The sequence below is a fragment of the Pongo pygmaeus genome, chromosome 3 (assembly GCF_028885625.2).
Source record: "Pongo pygmaeus isolate AG05252 chromosome 3, NHGRI_mPonPyg2-v2.0_pri, whole genome shotgun sequence".
NCBI classification, from domain to species: domain Eukaryota; kingdom Metazoa; phylum Chordata; class Mammalia; order Primates; family Hominidae; genus Pongo; species Pongo pygmaeus.
In genome coordinates, this window is record NC_072376.2 from 150,433,448 (window position 1) to 150,453,176 (window position 19,729).

General features: G+C 35.3%; 1 pseudogene; it reads right to left on the reverse strand.

Annotated features, from left to right (window-relative positions):
* Window positions 1–3,400: 3,400 nt before the first annotated feature.
* LOC129036030 (U4 spliceosomal RNA) lies at window positions 3,401–3,483 on the reverse strand (annotated as a pseudogene).
* Window positions 3,484–19,729: the final 16,246 nt, after the last annotated feature.

Sequence of the window (19,729 nt, forward strand, 5' to 3'; positions counted from 1 at the left end):
CATACATCGATTTTTTCTTCTATATTTGGATACTCAGAGAGTAATATTCATGTATTAAAAATATTAATATAAATGATGATGAGTTAAAAAAACCTGATCTATAACATCCATTCAACTCAGTTTCTGCAGAACTGTTTCTAGTAATATTAATAGCTAATTTCAAATTAAAATGTCACATTACCTTTCAGGAAAGAAAGAATGATCAAGAACAGTTTATAAACATATTCACAAATGTTTGACTCTCTTAAGGGCAAATAAAAACCTTTTGACAAAAGCAGCATTTCTTTTAGGGGTATTAAAATGTCTTAGGTAGATCACATTCAAAGCAACCTGCATTCTCACTGCCATATGCCGCCTCACTGCCCATTATTGTTGAATTACTGAACCAAGAACAATTTAGAAGCTGTGTTGTAGGCAAAACAAATATCCCAAGTTCTAGTTTTTAAATTGGGTCCAAAGATAGCCACATATAGCAGTTTAATCAAAAACACTTAGCAGATTCAGCTACCAGTCTGTGAAATTGAATGTTAGCTGTCACGTGTCATCAGTTTTACTGAGGGCAAGAAAGCAGAGGACAAAGTGTCATATGCCCTTGTATACTGAAACGTAGAATTACCAGATCTTCTACTGTATTAGTTTCTTTGGGCTGATGTAACAATTGCTACAAACTTGGTGTCTTAAAACAACAGAAATTTATTCTATTACACTTTTTAAGACCAGAAGTGCAGAATCAAGGTGTCAGCAAAGCTGTGCTCTCTCCAAAGCCTACAGGGAGAATCTTTTCCTTGTCTCTTCCGGGTTCTGGTGGCTCCAGGCATTCTTTAGCTTGTAGCTGCCTAACTCCAATCTCTACCTTTGTCTTCACATGACCTTCTCATCTTTTTTTCTCTCCCTCTTCTCTTTGTCTTCTCTTCCATCTCCTACAAAGATACTTCTCATCAGATTTAGAACCCACCCAAATACTCCAGGGTGATCGCATGCCAAGATCCTTAACTGCATTAAATCTGCAAAATGGGGTCACATTCACAGGTTCCAGGGGTTAGGACATGGGCATATATTTTGGGGGAGACAGCAAAAATCAACCCAGTTCAACTACTATCACTACTTAGGCTTATACTGTGCTATTTATGAATTTAATGGTCATGTTATGTTTTCCTTTTTAATGGCTACCAGCCTGTCTTTTCTAATACAGTGGTGTATACACTCAAGTGAATTATTTCAAAACAAGAATTATGATAGTTAATATATATTAAATTTCATTATATGTGCCAGCCACTCTTTTTTAACTCATTTACTCCTCACAGAAACTCCATAAATTTGGTATTATTGTGCCAATTTTATAGATGAGAAAACAAAGACACTGAAATGCAATATTTCCAGTTTAAACAGATAATAAGTGAAGGAGCTGGGGTTTTGATGCAGACGAGGTGACTTCAGAACCCTACTGATAAATTACCATCTATATTTTGTAGCCTTTCTTGTGATTTAACCCAGATTATATAAGAAAAATATGTTATTCCTCTTTAAGAAAATGTTTTACTCACATTTACAAAATCCATAGAAAGTTTGAGACTACAATATCTTTATTAAATTTTACATCAAGAATTAGCTTCTACATTTCAACTAAAGAGAATACTGAAATATACTAGGAAACAGAGAGGTCATTTCATCTTACAAAGAGAAAGAAACTTTTACAAAAACAAAGCTCTAAATTAATAGAATTGACAGAGTAAATTGGGAATTCTAAAGAAGAAAGCCAATCTCTTGCCTAATTTCCAAGCCAGTAATCTTTCTCCTTGCATTTACTAAATAAATAAATAAATAATTTACTTTTTATTGGTAGAGACAATGTGGCAGATTTTTCTTCCCAAAATGGCTGTACCAATATGTATCTTATTTAATACCCTCAAAAGTACAATGTGACATTAACATGTTCCATCAAGGGATGACATCTCTGTTACCTCCCCTAAGCCTGGGTGGACCTCATAGCTGTCTCAATCAATGTGGCAGAAGTGACACCGTGTAATTTTTGAGGATAAATTCCAAAAGCCAATATGGCTTCTACCTGCAGTCTGTGTGTGTGCTTCTGTTTCTCTCTTTCTTGAGATATTTGTACTTGGAATGCAGGTACCGTGTTTTGATGAAGTCCTAGCTACATCGACAGTCCATGTGTGGTGGTTTCAGTTGACAGGCCACATCCGCTCTCAAACATGTGAGTGGGCCTTTAGACAATTCCAGCTCCCATCTTTGAGTTTTCTCACTGAAGTTCCAGACAGGCAAGTGATCCCTGCTGTGTCCTGTCTAAGTTCCTTTGCTACAGAGTCATAAGAAGTAATAACAATCATTGTTTTTCAATCTACTAAGTTTTGGGGTAATTTCTATTAAATAATTAATTAATATATGCACATATGTCACCATACATTAGATAATTAACATAAGGACATATGTCAACATGCCCTTTTTTCATATTAAATATTAGTTTATCTTTTAATCATATCAGTTTACCTTTTTGACTAGTAAAGTTTTCATTAGGCATACACTTTCATTCAAAAAATATTCATTTAGCATCTCCTATGAATCAGGTCTTGTGGTAGCCTCCTATAATATAGTGACAAAGGACCCACTTTTTTGGAATATACATTCTAATTTGGTAGAAATACAGTTTCTTTCTTTCTTTTTTAAATATTACAACAGTACAAACATAAATCTAGAGACATGGGACAAGCTCTTTCACAGTAGAGTGTTGTAGTCATGATTTGTGTCTTAGGACAAGTTTTCCAGAAGCACAGCCTGAGAGAGATATCTACATGTAAGTAATATATTGAAGAAATAGTCCCAGGAAAAACCACAAAGAGAGATGAAGAAGCAGAAATGGAAGCAGCAGAAGCCCAGCAGTGATACAAGTTTTAGGCAAATTCTCACCCTCAGCTTGATCCTGGTGGGTTGCTCCATGAATACATTGCATCTAAAATTTATCTTTGTGAGAAGCAATAGAGCTGGGGTTTTGCATTGCTGTATCAGTCAATCCTCTTCACCAGTGCAACCTCACAGGCACTTCTTGTTCTCTCTAAATTTGAGCAACACAATTCCAACAATGCAAGGAAAGTTTTGGAGAGAGACTAACACACTAAAACCAGGAAAGAGACACACACAAATGATACAAGTAATCTTAAGAGGCCTGGTATGAGCCTGAATATGGTCCCCTTAGTTAAGTCTTAATAATTTTGGGGACAAAAAAATAACATATTCAAAGCGTCAGACTTGCAGGAAAAAAACCAAGAACAAAAGTGTAAATATTGAATGAGACTTCCAGAAAGCAAAGTATTTTGGACCACCAGAACAGAAACATACATTGTGGCCATACAGATAGATAGGGAAATAGATAGATCTGTTCTTTTATTCTTTATTCAAAATTGTTAAATTAGCAATAATTATGCCTTAGATAAAGCCTCATTGGCTATGATACTGCCACTGCACAAAGCTAAAGTTATTTAGTTTTGTGATGTATCTTTAATTTCAAGTAGTGGTAAGAATAATACAGACAGATGAATGGGTAAGGAAAAGAAGAAACTCATGTTTCTGTAAACTAGATGCAACCAACATTGTTTATTCTTTTTCTGGTTTGAACTATGTATACATAGTTCCACTGACTATCATTAGTTCAACTTCTGCTTTTTTTTTTTGAAACAGAGTCTTGCTCTATTGCCCAGGCTGGAGTGCAATGGCGCCACCTCAGCTCACTGCAACCTGCGCCTCCCGGGTTCATGCGATTCTCCTGCCTCAGTCTCCAGAGTAGGTAGGATTACAGGCATGCACCACAAAGCCCAGCTAATTTTTTGTATTTTTAGTAGAGATGGTTTTTCACCATGTTGGCCAGGCTGGTCTTGAACTTCTGATCACAGGTGTTCCACCTGCCTCAGCCTCCCAAAGTGCTGGGATTACAGGCGTGGGCCACCACTCCCCACCAACTTTTGCTTTTTAACCTTCCTATCGTTTTCCACCAAGAAGAAATTAATTGTCTCTACATCATATATGTGCAAGCAGAACCAATGACTTTTGCTTTTTACCTTTTGAGTCAGCCCACTGGGGCAAAGCAGAAGGGCATCCCCACATGTGCTTTATGCGCTTACTTATTTTAATGGGGATAATATTTTTAAGTGCCAAGGTAAGTTCAAATTGAGAGAGTGATTAATTATAGAATATTAAGAAGGAAGACAGTTATCTTCATTTATTTCTAATTGTTCCTATAGAATAGGCTCAGTACTAATATTGGAAAATTCATTGTTGATGTTCTAACAAAGGGCTGTTCTTTGCTCTTTGCTAGGTTTAAATGAATGGAACACTCTCCATACGGGACCTCATTAAATAACAAATATTCTCATTTGACTATTGATTTGCATCCAATAAGTTAAAAAGTTGGTATGAATATAATGCAGCCAATATATCAAACAAAACACAATCCGTGGAGCTAAGTATGACTAAATATGTATAGTTGCATTAGTTATCTATTGCTGCATAACAAAGTATTGCATTATTTTTGGGTCTGGAATCCAGGCTTGGCTTGCCTGAGTCCTCTGCTTCAGCTTCTCTCACAAAGCTGAAATCAGTGCCAACAAAGCTAGGGGCCTCAGCTGAGGCTCAGGTGAGGAAGGGCCCATTTCCAGGCTTAAATGGCTTTGGTGGGTTTCAGTAAGTATGTCTTATCCAACTGAGGATATCAGCTCCTTTCTGGCTGCCACCTGGAGGTTCCCTCAATTCCTAATCACTTAAGTTTTTCTATATGGTGGCTTACTTCATCAAAGCCAGAAAAAGCCAATATTAAGTGTCTACTAGCAAGACAGAGGTTGCAATCTTTGGTAATATAATCACAAAAGTAACACCCCCCCCCCCATCTTTATCATGCTCTATGAGTCAGGAACTGATATGGTTTGGCTGTGTCCCCACCCAAATCTCATCCTGAATTGTAGCTCCTATATTCCTCACATGTCATGGGAGGTACTTGATGGGAGGTAATTGAATCATGGGGGTGGGTTTTTCCCACACTGTTTCCATGATAGTGAATAAATCTCATGAAATCTGACAGTTTCATAAAAGGGCAGTTCCCCTGCAGATACTCTCTTGCCTGCTGTCATGTAAGATGTGCTTTTGCCCCTCCTTTGCCTTCCACCATGATTGTGAGGCCTCCTCAGCCATGTGAAACTGTGATTCCATTAAATCTCTTTTTCTTCATAAATTACCCGGTCTCGGGTATGTCTTTATTAGCAGTGTGAGAAGAGACTAATACAAGAATAAATCCCAGATCTCATCCACACTCAAGGAAAAGCATGATTACATAAAAGCATGAACAACAGAAAGCAGGGATAATTGGGAGCCACCTTGGAGTCTATCACAATAATTTTTGTGGTGGCCTAATGTGAAAATAAATAGATACTTTTGTTCAATGAATAGGCATTTTTTTTTTGTTCTAGGAGTTTAAAATCTAGTAATGAAAAGATGACACTAACCAGTAACTGCTTCAACATCTTAATATGTTGACACGTTCTCATTTCATTTATGAGATATGCATCATAGGTAAAATTTCTGAGTAACTGAGCATTAAAAGCATATTCCTTTTCTTTCCAAAAGTGACTGGTAAGCAAAGAAGGCTGATTGACCAGCAAATAGGACCACTGAACCTGAAACAGTATTACTGGGGAAAATAAAGGGACAGGGGCAGCAATTACATGATTTTCTTTCTGCTTATCACATTCTAAGGCTTCCCATAATCAAAGAGTAGGACAAGATTTTAGATTCTGGAAGAGAGAGCCAGTCCCTCTGGGCAGTGGGCTTATACAGCTTCATATTAGAGGGAACATAAGCACCTTCACCGCCTTGATCAGGAGCTGGAGTGCACACCTGCAAACATAGTTTGTAGCAACGTGATGTGCTGTACCAGTGACTTCAGCCCTGATTCATCACCTCAGCATTTTGCTAATATGGATTCTTAGCACTTATTTCTATAGCTGATTTACATGGAATAGGTCTTAATTTTCATGTTTTCTGTAAGAGGACAATTCCCACTTAGACAAGTCAATCCTTAACTCTAAGTCAACACCCCAGATTCCTAATGGTAGCCAGTATGTCTCCTATCTTATCAGCAACTCTTATCATTTCAACCCATTTGCTAACATTGTTGTAGCAATGCTGTGGCATTCACACTGATATATGTAGGTCTGAGTTCAATTTAAAAGTAGGTTATTTATTTAGTTTAGAAGGCTTTGTATGACTCATTTTTTTCTGTATAATTTTTATAGAATAATTTGAGAAATTTTTATGTTTTTTCTATGAAATTGTTACTTCATCACCTATATATTTATACTTTCTCTTTACAATCTATTCCTTTTATTAGATTCCATAAATTTTTTCTAGAAGAAATATTCTGATTTAACTTCAAAAATACATATCTCTAATTTTTCGTGCTATTTTATTTTATAACTCTAGATAATACTCTTTAATGTATTCTATTGAATGGAGTTACCTTATAGGTAAGAGTGTTTTATTATGAAGTTTTATTAGTTTCTCATAAATAGTAGTTAGTGGTTTAAGTTTGTCCAAGAAATATGCTTCTTATTCCAAATTCTGCCTGAAGCCAATAATACTAAGGCAAATTTCCAGTATACTTTTTTTGTCTTTTCTAAAGGTTAATGGTCCAGTTTCTGAAATAACTATTTAGGAAATGTTAACTTTATGCTATTTCAAAATATTTTCCAAAAATCTGCCCTGAAATAACCTCTTGCCATTTTTATACATTATCTGAGAAAAAAAAATTTTTAATGCTAAGATTCCCATGGTAGGTCTTGCAAATGACAAGAAAATACATTAAACATATATTACCAAACCAGCTAAAGTAAAGTTTGGTGCTTTTTTCTTTGTTCGTTTTGTTTTGCTACTTTGGCATACACTTGACTATTTTTTTTAAGTACAGAAAGCTAAAAATAACCATCAATGTACAGAGTTAACATTTTTGCTTTGGTATTTATGCCGGAAGAAAATAAGAACACTCAGAAAACAGAAACTCTCGGATAGGTAATGTGGAGCCTATGATTTGAGTGGTGAATATAGCAATGCAAAAGTGCAAAACTGAGAGAACTGGTGACCCAGGGCTGGGTAGAGTACGAATTCGAGATTTGTGTTCTTTGAAAATTCAATTTTAAAAGATGAGTGGGTAGTGATCTTTTCACAATGTTTCAGAGATTCAGAATATTAAGACAAAATTTCACCTTGGGGGAAAGTTTAAATTTTTAAGACATGTTAACTTTAAAATATGGGAGCAAAGAGACAAAGGTTTTAACAATAACAGCTAACTACCTTTTTCTCTACTGCAGACAATTCATCGTCTTCAGACATTTTCTGTCCCATTCCAACGGCTACATTTATTAGTCTCTACCCATCTTCTCAACACAAAAAGTAGGAATATACATATTTTGTCATTTTTTTCTCAAAATATTATTGCTTATGTAATGTGTGGTGTTCTCAAAAAGAAATTAGCCAGACAAGCAACATTTGTTAAGTCAGTGCTTTTCAAATTGTTCTAGTCCATGTCTCATTTTGAAAAACAGACAGCAAAAATTAAAAATAATAAAACCTAGTCATCTCTTATAAAGTTCTTTGAAATTTCTAATTAGAATAACTATTTTGACTGCAAACGAATAAAAGGAAATTAATGGTAGAATGTATCTTTTATAAGTAGGCATGTAAACATGGCTAGTGAGTATGAAAAATGTATTTTAAAAATTTGGTTATGGAGTGTAGGAGGAAGAGAAGGTCATAACTGAAGTAGTGCAAGATAAAGAGAGGGTTATTTAAGAGGAAATAGACAAGATAGTGTATTAATAATATAGGATTTGACATATAGAGAATCTGAAAATACTAGGGAAAAAAAACAATAAGGCAAAACACCCAGGAGGAAAGGTTACAGAAAAGTGGTGGTGAGCTCTATCTTCATTCTTGCTAAAAGGGAATAGAAATTACAGATGCAGTTGCAGATGAATTTGCATGCAAAAAGTTAATGTCACTCTGATTGATTATATTACTTCTATGAAGTTGTATTACATGTTAAAGAAAACTGAAACTGGTAATTTAAAAATAGTGACAAACAGAAGTTTTCCCCTTTTTTGGATATCACCAAAAATTAACAAAAAGTTATGAAAAACAAAAATAAAAGTCGATTTTTGACTAATCATGGAGATATTTATAACCCCAAGCCATACAAGAACAAAGAATTATAATTGTAGCCAAAGTAAAATGGTAAATAGGAAGAGATTAAGTTCCTACAGTGGATTGTGTAGTGGGCCCCAAAACAATATGTCTACCCAGGACCTTTAAATAGGATCTTATTTGGAAAAAATGGTCTTTGGAGTAATTAAGTTGAAGATCCTGGTTTGGGGCTGTTTAATCCAAATGACAGTTATCCTTTTAAGAGAAGAAAAGGGGAGAAGGACATGTGGAGACCCATGTAAAGATGAAAGCTGAGATTGGAGTTACAATGCCACAAGCCAGGAGCCACCAGATGCTTGAAGAGCCAAGGAAGAATTCTCCCTAAGAGTTTTCAAACGAAGGATGACCCTGACAATACCTTGACGTCAAACTTCTGGCCTGCAAAACTGATTTCTGTTGTTTTTCGCTACCAGTTTGTAGTAATTTGTTATGACAATCCTCTAGAAAACTAATACAAATCTATTTGGCTTTAACATTGAGAATATTATTCAGATCACATTCTTCAAAGGCCCACTCTGTGAAGAATTCAACAATCAGACAACAATTTAGAAACCTGTGTGGACAGTAAGACCTTAGAGGAACAGCTTTGGAATAAAGCTGTTTATGTTCCTCAGGACTCATAAAATACAGGAATGAAAAAAGAGTCACAAACACAAATCGTATTTGCAGGAAACATTCTCAAACTTTGTGAAGTGAGAACCTTAATAAAAACAGAAAATGTGAAGTATAGTTAAAAAATCTCAGGGGAGTCATGGTGAGAATTCAAGAACAGTGAAATATGACAGGTGTATTAGTCTGCTTTCATACTGCTCAACACTGGGTAATATAAAGAACTGCTCAACACTGGGTAATTTATAAAGAAAAGAGATTTAATTGACTCACAGATCTGCATAGCTGGGGAGGCCTCAGGAAACTTACAATCATGGTGGAAGGCAAAGGGGAAGCAATGTACCTTCTTCACAAGGCAGCAGGAAGGAGAAGTGCTGAGCGAAGCAGGGAAGAGCCCCTTATAAAACCATCAGATCTCATGAGAACTCACTATCATGAGAACAGCATGGGGGAAACTGCCCCCATGATGGAATGACCTCCACCTGGTCTCTCCTTTGAAATGTGGGGATTATGGGGATTACAATTCAAAATGAGATTTGGCTGGGGACACAAAGCCTAACCATATCAACAGGCAAAGCACAGGAAGAAAACCCATAAAAATACAAACATACATCCAAACATGGAGAAAACCATCAGGGAAATGAAGTCTCATTGGATTTAGCAACTAATGAATTAAACACTGCTGAAGACACAGAATCTGACATGGATGATAGGATTTGGAAGTAAATGTGATGAATGATAAAGTATAGATGAAAAGAGGTCAAAAAGAGAACAATGAATGATGGGAAAGGCAAATGATACATTTTACAAAATTGGGGTTCCAAAAGAATATAAATTGATTACTAGAAAAGAAAACAATAAAACTGTTTTAGGATATAATAAAGTTAAACTTTCCAAAATAAAATAAAATATTTCTATATATAAAACTTTCTCCAAAAAAATAAAACTTTCCAAAAATATATATGAATGTATAGATTAAGAAAAGACACCTATCCAGGAAACCCTGACGCAGTACAATCAATATATAAATGCTGAAATATATTAGGATTCTCAAGAGAAACAGGACCAATAGGAGACAGATATGTATGTATACAAATATATGCAGAGATTTTTTAAATGAAGAATTGGTTTATACGATTATGGAGACAAAGAAGTCTCATGATCTGCTATCTGTAACCTGGAGACTCAAGAAAGCCAGTGGTATAATTTCAGTCCAAGTCTCAAAGGCCTGAGAACCATAGGAGTTGATTTCCCAGTCCAAGGCAGGAGAAGACCAGTATCCCAACTCAAGTAGGCAAGCAGGAAACAAAAAGGGTAAATTTGTCTTTCCTCTGCTTTTTGTTTTACTCAGATCCTAAAAATACTGGGTGATGCCCATAACACTGGGGAGGGCCATCTGCTCTACTGAGTCCGTGGAATCAAATGCTTACTTCACCCAAAAACACCCACACGAGCACACCAAGAAATAATGTTTTATTGAGGCACTCCATAGCAGAGTCAAGTTGACACATAAAATTAACCATTGCACTGGAATATAACCTGGTAGATTTTACTGTACCATTAATAAATTACAAGGAAATAATCTTTAAGGAATGAAGGCAAAAAACAATCAAATTATCTGTAGAGGAAATAAAGTTATTCTGGGCTCACAGTTTGTCATAGCATCATTTAACACTGAAATAGGAAAACACTGAGAATTAGAAAATAAAAGTAAAAATATTGAATTATATTTAATGCCATTGTTTATATAGACATTGCCTAAAGAAAGAGAATTGAATTTGTTATACAGTTAGAATTATAAATGTGTAAACAGAGACATTTTATAAGAAAAATAAAACTAAATAATATCAAACATCATAAAAAGAAATCATAAATAGGGTAACCTAAACACAGAGTTTGACCAACTAGTATACATCAAAACATATATCATACCATTAAATGTGAATAGACTATACTTGTTTATTTAAAAAATAAAATTATCAGGTTGGACAACAGAACAAAACATGAGAACATTATTACCACAAAGATATTTATATTGGCTAAAATTAATAAACGGGCAAAGGCATACCAGACACTTATCGATGCACCAAAAACATAGCATAACATTAACAGAGCAAAATCCACAAGGAAAAAGCAAAGAGAAATAGATAGAAACACAACAGTATTAGCCAATTTTAAGAGCTATTCATTCCTCAATGTATAACAGAAATAAAAGACCAAAAATTAGCATAAAACACTAAATAATATAATTTAAAATATAATACGAACGTTATTACATATTTTTTACTAAATGTTTGTGTGTATGTGTATATGTATATATGTGTGTGTGTATAATTATATACACACACACAAATATGGGGGCATATTTCTAAAAGCTAAGAGAACAAATTATTTTCAAATTCCTAAATAATATTAACAAATTGACCACATACTGGGCCTCAAAAAACAGCTTAATAAATTCCAAAGAGTTAATATAATCCCAATACCATAAAATAGAAATTAATAATAAGAAAGAGTAGTAATCTTTCCACATTAAGAGAGAAATTTTACATTCTCTTTTAGAGAAATGAGGAAATCAAACCAAAATTAGAAATGATTTAGAAAATTATGCCAATTGAAACATACATTTCTGAAAGTGTAACAGCTTAAATAAAGCACAGACAAAACATAACATATAATATCAAAACACTATTCATCCAATTTTAAATGTTTGAAAAAGAACAAATGTAATTAAAGAAGTAGAAATGAACATAAAAACAAAAATTAATTAAGCATAAACTGTTAAATGTTAGAATCAATAAATAAACCCTATTGCTCTTTCATTTTCTTTTGGGACCCCAGTTTTGCAAAATGTTATATCATTTTCCTTTCCTATCATTCACTGTGCTTATTTTATTCATGAGTAACATGAATAAAGAGGATAAACGATAATATAACCTTTTCAATGACAATAAAGGAATAACTATAGACATTGGTAGAATTGGGAAAAACTGATAGAATTCTTAAAAAAAAAGTGTCCAAATCTTTGCATGTCTGAGAATAGGTATAAAATTGCATTTCTTTCTTTATTTTTTTGGAAAATATAAACTACCAAACTGACTCCAGAAAGTGGGTTTGGAATACTACACAGATCATTTACCATTCAGGAGATAAAGTCTAACAGCTATTGCCCAGATGGTTTCACAAGGGAATTCTTCCAAAACGTCAAGTAACAGATAACTGCAATTAAATTTCAATTGTTCAGAGTATAGAAAAAAGGAAAAATTTTCCTAACTCTTTTAGAATATGTATATCATATGATCCCCAAATCCCATTAAAGGTAAATTCACACACATGCACATACACACACACAAAATAAGCATGGAACCGCTTGTTCAAGCACGTTAAGATAAAAACATCTTTAAATAACTAGGTAAAAATTAGCTGTTTATTTAATAAATAGTAAAGCAATTGGAGTTTATTCCTGGAAAAATGTTAGTGAGGTTAAATATTAGGATAGCTATAAAAATAAATCAATATATTTAGCAAGTCAAATGAGATTGTCATATAAATCTCACTAGATGTAAGAAAATTTAATAATATTTAACATCTATTCTTGATTTTAAAATCATAATAAAATAAAATGGTTTTGACCTGACTATATTTATATACATGAAAAATAGCATGTATATGCTAATTGAGAAATCATTAGAACATTCTCTTTAACATCAATAATAATGCAACAAAATTTGCTATTAATATTATTAATATAAATTATTCTAGATTAACCAAGAAATTGTGGAATAGATTGAGGAATAAATTTAGAAACAAAAATTAGAAAGGAGAATTTTAAATGACTAACTCTTGAACATAATATATTTTTCTCCTTAGCAAATCTAGAAGGATCAGTTTTATTTTTATTTTTATTTTTTTTTGAGACAGAGCCTTGCTCTGTCACCCAGGCTGGAGTGCAGTGGCACAATCTCAGCTCACTGCAACCTCTGCCTCCCAGGTTCAAGCAATTCTCTTGCCTCAGCCTCCAGAGTAGCTGGGACTACAAACGCGTGCCACCACGCCTGGCTAATTATTTTTAATAGAGGTGGTGTTCCATCATGTTGGTCAGGCTGATCTCAAACTCCTGACCTCAAATGATCCACCCATCTCAGTCTCCCAAAGTGCTGGGATTACAGGCATGAGCCCCAGCACCCGGCCTAGAAGGATCAATTTGAGGATCATTATAAATAATAAGAAAAATCAGTTACAGGACAGAGTACTAAATTAATTTATAGCAATAAAGGAGATTCTCATATGAACAATAACTAGGTACAAGACTAAAACATCAAAAGATAAAATACAAAACTTAACCAGAAACCTACAATCTTCTGTGACAAAACTGTAGATGCCACTGAGGAACACAAAAGAAGGATTTAACACAAGGAAAATACACTCTTGGAATAGTAAATGCAACTCCATAAGAATCTCAGTTCTTCCTCAAATTAATCTATAAATTTAATGTAATCCCAGTTTAAAATACCAACAGTATATTTTTTGGAAAAGTAGACAAACTGATTCCAAAAGTTATAATAAGAATAAAATAGCCAGAAATGTCCTAAAAATAGATATAGAAGAGAAAGGGAGAGAATTATGTTTCTCTAATTGTTTTATTTTTAAACTTCAAATAATTAAACCAGCATGATACTGAATAGAAAGGCAATTTATTTACCATTAAGCACTACAGCATTTATCTTTTACTTTAATATTAGTTGCTTTATTTTTTTAAATCTGAAACTGTTACCAGAAAGGGGTCCAGAGCCAGACCCTCAAGAGAGGATTCTTGGATATTGTGCAGGAAAGAATTCGAGGTGAGTCCACAGAACAAAGTGAAAACAAGTTTATTAAGAAAGTAAAAGAATAAAGAATGGCTACTCCATAGACCCAATTTTATGGCTATTTCTTGATTATGTGCTAAATAAGGGGTGGATTATTCATGCCTCCCCTTTTAAGGACATATAGGGTAACTTCCTGACATTGCCATGGCATTTGTTTTTTTGTCATCATTGTTGGTTTTTTATGTTTTTGAGACAGAGTCTTGCTCTGTCACCCAGACTGTAGCGCAGTGGTGCGATCTCGGGCCACTGCAACCTCCACCTCCCAGGTTCAAGTCGTACTCCTGCCTCAGCCTCCCAAGTAGCGGAGACTACAGGTGTGCACCACCATGTCTGGCTAATTTTTGTATTTTTAGTAGAGACGGGGTTTCACCATGTTGGCCAGCCTTGTCTTGAACTCCTGACCTCAAGTGATCCACTTGCCTTGGCCTCCCAAAGTGCTGGGATTACAAGTGTGAGCAACTGTGCTGGCCCAGCATTTGTAAACTGTCATGGCGCTGGTGAGAATGTAGCAGTGAGGGCGACCAGAAGTCACTCTTGCTGTTATTTTGGTTTTGGTGGGTTTTGGCCAGCTTCTTTATTGCAACCTGTTTTTTCATCAAGGTTTTTATGACCTGTATCTAGACACTTAGAATGCCTTAACCTCCTGGGAGAATGCAGCTCAGCAGGTCTTAGCCTTATTTTGCCAAGCCCCTATTCAAGGAGTTGCTCTGGTTTAAATACCTCTGACAAAACCACCCAATTGCTTAACATGATATAATTCATGTTTTAATAAAATTTTAGTAAAAAAAATCAAATAGTAAACATAGTTGAGAAATGCATAGAAAAAATATTATAAAAATTGAAAGAACAATTTATTAACAGTAGCTTTTTGCTGAATGAGAAACAAATAAACGAGAAAAGTGCAAAGAGTCAAGATGTGATTAAATCATTTTCTTTCTCCCAGAAGAAGATAATATTCAGGATATGATATTCTGAAGAGTGATTACTTTTTGAAGGCATGTTAGCAGAAAAAACAAAATTGAAAGACTCTCAGAATAAAAAATTTATTTCAGAAAAATTGCATATTGTTGAATAAAATGAATTAATCTGAGTCACAGTTTAAACCACCATCAAAACTATGAGCAATTAGTGAGTAGTTTTGAGTATGGCTATTTTCATTGAAATTCAGCGGGTTACATATCAATGGAGACTTTTCATGTTAAGTGAGCAAAAGGCATGCCTTCTCTTTGAAAGAAATTATAGAGTTGACAGATTCCTACTGTAGAAGGCTAGGTATTCCCAAATCATTCACATTATATGGTCCTTCATCTGGGACACAAATTTTATATACAGCATGTCTTTGCTTTTGTAAGATTGGATGCATTATAATAAAGGTTGAGCGATAGGGAGGGGAAGATTGTGCTCTTTTTGTTTTGTTTTGCTTTTGCTTCTTTCTCATTTATATAGCTATGAGTCATAGGCTTTCATTAATGACTCACTGAAATGGAGAACAAGGTTTCTGCAAACATTTCTGAGCTCTCCTCATTCCAGATACATTCCCTAACAGTCTCTAGGGAGGCTTGGAGCCTAACAAATGGCATAAGGTCTTCACTTACAGGCTGGGGGGAGCTGCACATTCTAATAGCTTTAGTAGCTGTTCCATTTTTAAAATTTTGGAGCAACGATCTTGTTGCTGTTCAAAAACTTCATATGATAGTTCTGGATAAGTCTCAGATTTCTCTTCCATTGTAACTGACAATGAAATACCCCAGGAATAGTTTTGGAAAACTCTATAAGAATTATCTCTGTTATTGCCGGAGCAGTGGCTCACGCCTGTAATCTCAGCACTTTGGTAGGCTGAGGTGGGTGGATCACTTGAGGCCAGGAGTTCGAGACCAGCCTGGCCAACATGGCGAAACTCTGTCTCTATGGAAAACAAAAAAACAAAAAAAACAATAAATTAGCTGGGCTTGGTTGTGCATGCCTGTAGTCCCAGCTACTTGGGAGGCTGAGGCAGGAGAATCGCTTTAACCTGGGAGGTGGAGGTTGCAGTGAGCCGAGTTTGAGCTGCACTCCAGCCTGGGTGACAGAGCAAGCCTCTGTCTCAAAAAAAACCCCACAAAAACAAACAAACAAAAATAATTCTCTCGGCTGCATACTTCACATATATTTCTCCCTCTCTGTCTCAATCTGAACCCAAAATAGGGTTGTTTTGTGTACCTACTTTCCCATAATATTTGCTATCCTGACAATGGTTGCAGATTTCTCCCTTCTGTGACAAGCACAATTTGCGTTTCTGTCAAAATAAAACAAAAATCGTAAGGTTTGTCCTAAATATAGGAAGGCTCCTTAATTGAAGTTTGGTCTTCAATGTTCATGACAGTTTCTTCAACACTATTCCCCTTGTCACATCTCATGGTGCAAAAGTCACACTATTTAGCTCTAAGTAGACACCCTCTCTCCTAAGAATCCTAATGTTGTAAGAGAAAGAAGCCTGGGTTACAGAACTGAGTTGCTGCCAATGCAACATCATAGAGAATATACTGTTGGAGACTTTCCCTGAAGTGACTTCTGTCTAAATTAGACAAATAGATTTGGCTGGGCATGGTGGTTCATGCCTCTAATCCCAACTACTTAGGAGGCTGATGGCAGGAGGATCCCTTCAGGCCAGGAGTTTGATACCAGCCTAGGCAACTTAGTGAGACCTCATCTCTAAAAATAAAACATAAATAAATAAAATTTTAAAAAATTCAAATAGATTTTGAATTCAGTGAGAAGTCCTCATATTTTTTCTCTATTTTTGTTAATTCATTATATTCTTTAAGTTGTGAATTATTTTTCAGTTTTTTCAATAGAGATATGATTTGTATGCAATAAAATTTACATAGAAAATGCACAGATGTTAAATGTACATTTTGATGAGCTTTGACAAATGTGATGTACCGCCCCCAATCAAGATAGAGAGCACTTTTTTACCTTAAACATTTCCCTCAATCTACTTTGCAGGCTCCATACCCCCAACCCCCACCCCCACAATCAGGGAGTCACTTTTCCAATACCTATCAGAATTTGGGAACAAGCAGTCACATTTATTTTGAAAAGATGTTGATTCTGATAATTACTATGTATACTAACACATCCTTATCATATTCCACTCCCTGTCCTCACCATATTCCACTCCCTGTCCTCACCCTGCATTCCCAGCCATTAAAGTCTACTGTGAAGGATCTGTGTAGGATTCAAATGACATTATTCTTTTCCTTATATGTTTACTTACTCGTGATTGAGTACCTTTGACAGGTCAAAACTCTACTAGTCTCTGTAGAAAAAAAAAAAAACAGAAAATAAAAATATGCTCTTCCTTCTCTCTAGGTATTGAGATTCTAATGTGCAACTTAGAGAAGTAAACTGAAAATTACTGTAGAAATTATATAAATAACTTGTAGTGACATTTTGAAGGTGCTAGAACTCCTAAAGATTGCATTATAGGAACAGCCTGGCTCACCAAAATACAGTGGCCAGCATAAGCCTCCCTAAGTGGTCATGTGACTGTTTCTAGACAATGAGCTATCAGTAGAAGGAACATGTGACACTTTCAGGCTGGTCCGTAATGACCTCCTAGTTGTATTTCTCCATGATCATTTCCCTTGTGCCTGGTTGGAAATGAGATCCCTCCCAAATGATGGGTCATTGATGGCAGAGTCTCTATGGTACAGGTCCCCAAAAGATCTCATGAAGGAACGTCACTCTCTCAGAAATTGTACTTTCACTTAAGACTGGCTGTTATGTGTGCAGAAAGAAACTTCTGCTATGTATGAAAAATTATTCATTTTGAGTTTACTTTTTGTAACTGTTAGCCTTTCCCAACTAATACCAACATTGACTATAACTTCTACTTTTTATATAATTTTTTTCTTTTCATCCACTTACAAACGGATAGAAAAAAATGTAAATGGTGAAATCTCAGATGGAGAAGAAACTTGTTGTTTAATTTCCTATAACTACACCTGAGCTGATGAGCCCTTTTGTAGAAAAATGACACAAGAAAACAAAATGTTCCTATTATAAATTCTCCCATGTCCTTATCCTTACTTAGATTTCATTTTTTTGTTTCGCTTGACCAATACAACAGTCCTTTGAGGGGAATAATGTTATTAGTATTATTTCAATTGCAGTACAAATGTGGAAATCAAAGTATACACTTGTTATGTGACATGATCAATTACACTGCCATAAAGGGTGGAACTGAAACATCAACTTAGAAATTTCTATTACACCACCTAATCTAGAAAAAATGCCCAGAGAAAAGGGCAAATATTCCAAGTGTCTGAATTGTCCTTAGAAAACTGAAAAAGAAGTAGATACATATCCTTCTTTCTGGTTCTAGTTGTTCTTGATTTCCAATTCCTCCTGCTGGCAGAGAACGCTGAATGCTGTCAATTAATGTTATTCTAGTTCTCCCTGCTTTAATACTTAAGAACATTTAAGTAATAACTCAGTTTTTAATGGTAGGAATGCAGTCACATTTTTAGTCTTTCTCCCTAGGTAGCATATGGGTTCAAGATGAAGCCCACAGTCATTCACATATTCAACAGAGTTGTTAAGCATCTGTAATGGTCAAGGGATGCACTGGTAAGCAAAGCAGGGCCTCGAGTCATGTCTCTGTCCTTCTACTGCTCATTACACCTGATGGTAAGTGTCCATCTGTACTGGTATGATGGTGTGGGCCTGGCCTGTCATGACAGTCATGGACTGGTACTGCAGTCTTTGCTCTTCCTCTCTTTTTTGTCTGTTTTGTTCATCAATGTATCACAGCAAACCTAGAACAGTGTCTCAGGCATAGTAAGTGCACAATAATTACTTATTGAACAAAGGAATGATTACATACTGCCCTTCTACTAAGATGCCACCTAAGGAGAAAATGAGGACAAAGGCATGGGAGAAAAAGCAGTGAGTGGACTGAGTCAGTGGGGCAGCTTGTCCTCGGTAGCTGTCTCCCATAGAGACATTTTGCTCATTACCATCTCATGTATTTGCCACCCAAAACTCTTAACAAATACCAAAAGTTGTAGAGGAAGCTCACAAAATCCACACTGACAGCCTCCGGGCATGAGTTTGCAGAAGAAATACAAATCACAAAGCAGGGACTGGCAAAACATTTTTCTGGTTAGAATTCATGAAACGTTATTAGTTGCATATTTGGGATTTATTACATCGTATGTAACAAGATTTACTGGCAGTTTTGTAGATAATTTAGAACCTAAAGCACTGTCTAAAACAAAGGCCTACTTCCAAAGGAAAGGTCTATGCTTCTTATGTCTAGAATATTCTGTGGTTAGCTATTTTAAGCTGTAGAATGTACTTTTTAATAAAACAGGAATGTACATGGGGTTTTAGAAAGCCTGACTTCATTAAGATAAAAGCACTTTGAAATATAATAGGGCTTATAGTATCAACCCCTCCCCCATTTCAGCAAGGAATAAAGTCTAAGTTTCTCCTAGGCCACACATCTATCCAAAGGCACTGAGGAGGAAGATGTTTCCCAGAGGCAAACACCTTGGCACCACTTCCTTCCATGTCTGCTCTCCTGTGCCATGAGGGTCAGGGAAACAGAAATTATCATTTTCAAAGTCTTGTTTCATAATTTCTTCTAGAGATCATTGGCAGTGGGAATAAAAAATATACTAACATCTGATTTTACCCTTCTCAATTTACTCACCCCTAGGGCTTTATACTCCCAACAATTAGCTAAGTTATCATTATATTCTGTGGCAAGGGGCCTTTCTTATTCACTATGCTGTTTTCTTCCTGCATTTCACTTTGATTTATAGTAAAATTCCAACCTCACCATTCCAACCCTTAATACATAAAGAGAAGCGTTTTACATTAAAAAAATGATTTCCTCCCTCAATAAGCCACATTTTCTACACTAGTTTCTTTCTAGGCACTCGAAAACATTTAATTTAAAACTTAGAAAAAAAAGAAATGATCCTTTGTTCTTGATTGCATGAATTTAC